This window comes from Miscanthus floridulus, chromosome 17 (genome assembly GCF_019320115.1).
Source record: "Miscanthus floridulus cultivar M001 chromosome 17, ASM1932011v1, whole genome shotgun sequence".
NCBI lineage: Eukaryota > Viridiplantae > Streptophyta > Magnoliopsida > Poales > Poaceae > Miscanthus > Miscanthus floridulus.
In genome coordinates this window covers 62,451,475-62,458,922 of record NC_089596.1, presented here as the reverse complement: position 1 = coordinate 62,458,922, position 7,448 = coordinate 62,451,475, and the positions used below count along the sequence as shown (strand labels likewise).

The window sequence follows — 7,448 nt, the reverse complement described above, 5'->3', positions numbered from 1 at the left end:
GAGCAGAGTAACCTAGCAAAGCAAAACATGGAGAGCAGTCTTAATTATTTGTAAACTAAGATTCATTAATTCCCTTGCACAAACCATATATGAGGAAACCTAGCGGGCAGCATCCATGAAGATGGATGGTTCTAAGGTTAAAACAGTCCTGCAATTCTTACATGAAGATAGCAGACACTATAGAGTAAACTTGAAACAGGAAGACGTGCATTAGAGAATAAACAATAAGAGGTGATTGATGATAAAGAAAACTGGGGGTAGTGAGAATACCTGGCCAATTTGGGTACATCGATTGTGTGTCTCCTAAAAAATTTCAGGCAGTGGGTTTACATCTAGGGTGGTATTTTCAAAACCAATAAATGTCTATTTGCAGCATACTGATGTAATTATGAGGATGTGGAAAGAGTGAAGCATAGGCATTCTTAGACAAAGGAGTGCATGACCAAAAATGAAAACCAAATTAACAAACCTGGTCTCCTCTTTACCATCAGGAATTCAAAAATTCCTGCATTGAGGAAAATATCAACATGGTTTCAGTAAACAGAACAACATAGTATTTGTATTTGTACTGTATGATACTGATTTCTATTTTTTTGTGTGTGTAAGCATCTCGTTCTTGCAAGGAATCAACCGTATGGAAAAATTACCCCATTAGGATAACCTAGAAAACTAATAGGATAATAATTAATCTCTTATAAATAAGATAGAATATTCAACTACATAAGACAATCCCTTCTTGAACAGGAGTGCTTGGAAAGCAGCTATTGAAGTGCCTGAACCGTGACTAGGGGCTCTTGGTGGGTTTCAACTCTAGCCTACCCCAACTTGTTTGGGACTGACAGGCTTTGTTGTTGTTGTTGTAGTATAATAATTAATCTCTTATAAATAAGATAGAATATTCAACTACATAATACAATACTGGGCAAGAAGGGAAACACAATTTTAAAATGAAAATCTAGAAGACTATATAATTGCTACTGATATGTAACTGCATATATACTGGATCCACATGTGCATATGTTTGGAAAAGAACAAAAAAAAAGCGAAAAGACAGAGCATACCTCGTGTTGAGGCTCCAAAGGGATGGCGCTAGTTCAGCTGCCGTGTGAGGGAGAGGGCCATGCCCGCAGGCGTTGCTGCGCAGCGGGGACGTGTGAGGGCGAGACTCATGTTCAGGCTCCAGGCGGACGGCGCTGTTGCAGCTGCCGTGCGAGGGAGAAGGCGGAGGCGAGGGCGTTGCTGCTGTGGGGGTGCGTGAGGGAGATGGCCGCAGGCAGGGCGGCGCTGCTGGGAGGCCGTGCCGTGCTTGTGGTTGTGCCGAGGTGCGGAAAGGTGGCGCCGGTGCGGCGGAGCCCGCAGGGCGATGCGAGCTGAAGCGAAGCCCGCACAGCGAGGAAGCAAGTTATGGAGACGACGGTGAGGAAGAAGGTCGAGAGCTCTGGTCGTCCGGGGCGTGGATGAGGATTTTTTTGTCCATTGCTGTTGACGGGGGATGACATAACAATTGGGCCTGCGGGGGCAAGCAGGAAGGGGCGGACGCTTGGACGAAGGTGTGGCAGGCATCCGATGGATTGGGGGCAGGATCGAACGGATGGGGTGGATAAATTGTAGATCTATAGGGATCTGGGTGAGGATGACGGGTGGGATACTGTTGATCTACAGCGGAGATGTGCTCACGTTTAAAGAGGTTTATAGATATCTAGATTAGCAAATTAAGAACTTATTTGTTAGTGTAGTTTATTGATGTTTCAGGAAATGTATGCCAAATATCTAGATTAGCAAATTAAGCGCCATAAATCCGTGATGCATAATAGCACAAGAGGTTCTTTTTTCTATTTGAACTTGCCAAATCCTATGCATGCTAGTCAGAGTAAATGATTTATTGGTTTCCTACATACAGAAGGTTATAATCAAATCACTTGTGAAATGCCTCTCAGCCTATATGGCTATATCTTTGTTCAGTGAATCAACATTGGCGGAGCGTGAGGGAAAACTTAGCAGGGGCCAACTTCCCAAATGTGAAACTATGCAGTTGCAAATTATATGTGTTAACAATTAGGTGATTAGCAAAGCATCTCAAAATACAATAATAAAAAGTGCCACAACTTATCTCAGTTACCACTCAAATAGCCCCATCTAGCATATGTGCTATTCGGGTCATGGATTAAAGAGTATGCAAGCAAAAATAAATGGAACAAGGAAAGATAAATGAACCTACACAGTGGAGGCGCAGAGCGGGCGGCCAAAGAGCGCTGATTCAACTGAACTGTGGGCTATTGATGCTTGCAAGCCGTTGAAGGCTCCAGGAAAACTAGGTGGACTATATATTGGTTGGATTAGATGGACATCTAATTGAACTGGAGTCATCTGAAAACACTTACATGTTAGGACAAAGTAAAAAACAGCACACCAGGTCTTCAGTTTTTTCATAGTGACAAGGAGGGGCCGGAGCCCAGTACGACCTATACATGGTTCTGATAGTGTAAATAAATGTTGGTATTTTAGTGGTAAAAACTTTAGTCGTCGGTAATACTTTTTTTTTGTTACTACTGTACTAATGTTTGGTTCCTTGAAGAGACCCGGAAATACAATCTAATTGGTTCATATTGTTGGTTTATTGTGTTTTTTGCTACTACAATATCTTATTTTATCAAAGCAAGGCTAATACATCGTGTTCTACTATTATAGGTTGCTGTGTTAAGTTCAAGCTTGTCATGGATCTAACGCAATATTTTCAACCCAGGACATTCTCCATAAAGTTGTGGCCACCAAGTAAAAGCACACGTATCATGCTTGTTGAGAGGATAACAAAGAACCTGTCCACAGAGTCTATTTTCTCTCGCAAATATAGTCTTTTGGGCAAGTAAGAGGCTCATGAGAATGCAAAAAGGATTGAAGAACTTTGCTTTGCCTTGGCTGATGAGCATTTCAAAAGGGAGCCTGATGGTGATGGGAGTTCTGCTGTCCAGTTATATGCAAGGGAAACGAGTAAGATGATGTTGGTAGTCCTGAAAAAAGGTCCAAGGACTTCTGCAGAACAGGAGGCACCTGTAGCTGATACACCTCTTGCGCCTGCTGATACTGTACTAGATATATCTGGTGGCAAACGTGCTTTTATTGAGGCAGATGAAGCAAAGGAACTGCTGAGTCCACTTACCACACCAGGAAATTCGTATAAAAGAATTTGCTTTAGCAATAGGAGCTTTGGTATTGATGCTGCCAATGTTGCTGGGCCAATTCTCGAATCAGTCAAAAATCAGCTCACAGAGGCAGATATCTCAGATTTTGTCGCGGGAAGGCCTGAGGATGAAGCTCTTGACGTGGTGCGCATATTCTCCAAAGCATTAGAGGGTTCTGTACTGAGATATCTGAATATCTCTGACAATGCTTTAGGTGAGAAGGGTGTCAGGGCATTAAGTGAGCTCCTGAAATCACAGGAATCCCTGGAAGAACTCTATGTGATGAATGATGGCATATCAGAGGAAGCTGCAAAAGCTCTATCTGAGCTTATTCCTTAAACTGAGAACCTTAAGATTCTTCACTTCCACAACAATATGACTGGAGATGAAGGTGTTATGTATATTGCTGAGATGGTTAAGCGTTCTCCAAATGTGGAGAGTTTCAGGTGCTCAGCAACAAGGATAGGATCTGATGGTGGAGTGGCATTGTCTGAGGCACTAGGTACATGCACTCGTCTGAAGAAACTTGATCTTAGGGACAACTTATTTGGTGTTGATGCAGGGTTAGCTCTCAGCAAAACCCTTCTGAAGCTTCCTGATCTTGTTGAGCTTTATCTCAGTGATCTTAATCTTGAGAACAAGGGTACGAAAGCAATTGCCGTTGCCCTCAAACAGTCTGCACCACAGCTAGAGGTCCTTTAAATTGCTGGAAATGAAATAAATGCCAAAGCAGCCCCAGCTTTGGCAGAATGCCTAGCAGCAATGCAGTCAGACTGTCTCCAATAAGGAGACCCAAACCCAAAATGGATAGTGAGAGACCCAAAATCAGCTTCCAACAGAGTACCTATACGGGAGAACTATTTTAGGTTGCCTGAGAGACACAACCCAAATATGGGTATCCTCTCTCCTGGAAACCCATTTGCATAAAGGATTCTCTTTTGGGTCTTGTTGTTGGAGAAAATGCCGAATATGTATTCAACCTTTTGCCTGTAGCGCTACCCAAAGTACGAATGAGTTTTGTATTTTAGGTGGTGTTGTTGGAGATAGCCTCACTCAAGAAGCTGACCTTGGCTGAAAATGAACTGAAGGATGATGGTGCTGTGATTATTGCAAAATCATTGGAAGATGGCCACACAGATCTCAAGGAACTTGACGTGAGCACAAACATGCTGCAGAGGGTTGGAGCTCGGTGCTTTGCGCGGGCAGTCACAAATAAACCAGCTTTTGTGCAACTGAACATCAATGGAAATTTCATCTCCGATGAAGGGATTGATGAGGTGAAGGAAATTCTAAAGGCTGGTAAGAAATCCCTGGATGTGCTGGGCTCACTAGATGAGAACAATCCTGACGGAGAGCCTGATGATGGTGACGATGAGGAAGAGGATGAGGATGCCGAGGACAGTGAGGACGAGCTTGATTCGAAGCTGCAGAGTGTTAAGGTTGAGCAGAATGATTGACCATCCTTAGGTTAAATAGCTTTAGCTACTCCAACTCCAATAATCATCTGGATGTCCACCATCTATGCTAAACTTTTAATTATAAAGAATGCACGGTGGCTTCATTATTTTGAACTGAGCCAAGTGGCCTGGTGATCTAGACTCGCGGTTCATTAGTGTAGCTTCCGTGGGAACTTTGGTATCAGTGTTGGAAGGGTCAGGTGAAGCTGTCCCTTGAAAGTGGGCTGAACTTATTTCATGGATCCTATTTATTACTTAGTTGCTCCAACTTGTTTGCTATTATGTTTTTGGGTGCTTTGTTGGTTTATTTGGGATCTGTGGTATTGTGGCATGTATGGCTGGTGCATATGTTGGTGTCGCCACAAGTAACGGATGAATTATGTGGTTTTAATTACCGACGCAAATTGATAGGCCCACCGCCTTGATGTACTAGTCGTTGGTTATTGCAACCAGGATGCCGAAGTGCTATTGCAGCATGGTGTTTCTAGGTAGGGAATATGGTACTTTCACCTTTGATGGATATTTTCGCTAGAGGTCTAGAGCAATTAGTATCTCTAGCGCCTCCAGTGGCTTTCCAGTTCATTTTCATCAATCTTTGGTTGTTGATATCGATCTTGCAGGATGTTGTGTTATTGTGAAGTAAATGAATGCCCTCAATAGCATGGCTGTTCATATTGAATTCTGATAGTTAAACAAGCAAGGGTGAATTTTTGTTGTACTTTAGGGAGCTAGTGATGCTGGATGATAAGTTGGCAGCAGCAAGCTAGGTAGCAGCTTGTGCTGTTGTGTTGTGGCACAATGCATTTGCTTTTATCAAAGGGTTTGTCTGGTAATCACCAAGTGAAGTATGGAACTATGTCACTACTTTGGCTTCTCCAGTTAGTCTGGTGCTCAGATATCTGGATTTGGTGTCACCATAGGATATGTTGGGTTTTTTCTTCCCAAGAATGCATCTATTGTTTGATATGGGGTCCTCTTGCACAACTTAATATTGGTGAGAAATGCAAGATACTACAGCTGTCATGTCTGGAGTCTGGACTATCTGTATTGAGATGCAGCCTGTTCGGCTGGTGCTGATACGATCGTATACGATCGTGGATTATTACTGCTGGATGATTTGGTGTGAGAGAAATACTGTTCTGGCTGGAAATTTATGATCGTTTACGACCAAACGAACAATGATTTGTAGTATAGTATATCTGATAGTCAATCTTTGACCATGTTGGAATTAGTTATATTTCGGTTTATTGCAAGGTTCATGCATTACTAAGGAATGGAAAACTGGTTGGTACATTTTTACCGATTTAGGAAACCACTTTGCACAGACCCATCTATAGTTTCTTTTATAATTTTTCTGAGGTAATGCTGACGGTTGAAAAATACTCTATACAGAAAATGTGCAAGAATCAGTGTTACTATTTAACCCTTTTTGTGGGGAGTTTCAGTTGAAACCGCTAAAAAAAATCACAATTTGATCCTTTTTTGTGGGTTTGAGTTGAAATCATGAAAAATGTGCCAACTCCAGGATGTGTCTTTGTTAATGGGGCATTAGGGTTGCATGAGGTTTGTCCCGTGCTGTTTGGCATAGGAGTTCAAGACTGCCTATCGAACCTTAGTTCAGCTGTGAGAACTAGGGATGAAAACGGATCGGATACGGACGGATATCACCGATATTATATTTGTTTTCATATTTCTGTCCGGATTCGGATTTTAATACAGATAGTGTCAACTATGTCGGATAGGATACGATTGGATATCGACATCATAAATATGCGATTTAAGTATTTGGATACGGATACGGTATCGGATGTCGGATATCCGGACTCGGATACGGACAGATCTCAACCCCTCTAAACGTATTCGAAACATACGGTCGGAAAATATCCGTACCGTTTTCATTCCTAGTGAGAACTACGTGAGGAACCTGTGGATTGTCTTGCATCTTTAGAGAGCCAGAAGTCATTATTTTACTCCTAATTACAAATCTTTGGTTTTATTATTCACCCTTGTAATAAGATAGTAAAAGGATTGCAGATTCCTCTGGCACAGGAGTTCCAAGGCTTCTTATGGGACCTTAGTTCAACTGTGAGGACTAAAATAAAGTTTGCGACGTTGTTTATGTATAGGTAAAGCCTTTGGTTTTTAGTATTCACCCTTGTAAGACAGTAAAAGTATTTGTAGATTCGACAATCAGATGCATAAAATGGAGTGTGCTAGCTGAAAGATACTAAGAAAAGCATAAAGCAAGCGTGAATCAAGCATGATAGATACTAAGGGTGTGTTTAGTTCGCGAAATAAAAATTTTTGGGTGTCACATCGATGTATCGGAAGGATGTCGGGAGGAGTTTTTGGATACTAATAAAAAAATAAATTACAGAACCCATCAGGAAACTGCGAGACGAATCTAATGATACTAATTAATCGGTCATTAGCACATGTGGGTTACTGTAGCACTTAAGGTTTTTCACGGACTAATTAGGCTTAAAAGATTCGTCTCGCGATTTTATCGAGAACTGTGTAATTAGTTTTTTTCCGTCTACATTTAATACTCCAAGCATATGCCGTAAGATTCGACGTGACACTTTGAGGTGAAAATTTTTAAAAACTAAACAGGCAAGCCTAGAAACAGTTTTGCAGCCATGCGAGCTGCAGTGTTTACCTCAGCATCGGACAGGCTACAGCGATGTGAGACCATCCCCATTAATAAATGTTCAAATGGTTAGCCGTCATCTTGGCGGTATGCTACTTCCTTTGTGGCTAAGAAATACGGCAGTACGTGGTATGCTACTTCCTTTGTGGCTAAGAAATACGG

At 41.9% G+C, this 7,448-nt stretch overlaps 1 pseudogene; it reads left to right on the top strand.

Moving 5' to 3' along the window:
• The first annotated feature begins 2,714 nt into the window (after positions 1-2,714).
• On the top strand, positions 2,715-5,289 carry LOC136517994 (RAN GTPase-activating protein 2-like; annotated as a pseudogene).
• Positions 5,290-7,448: the final 2,159 nt, after the last annotated feature.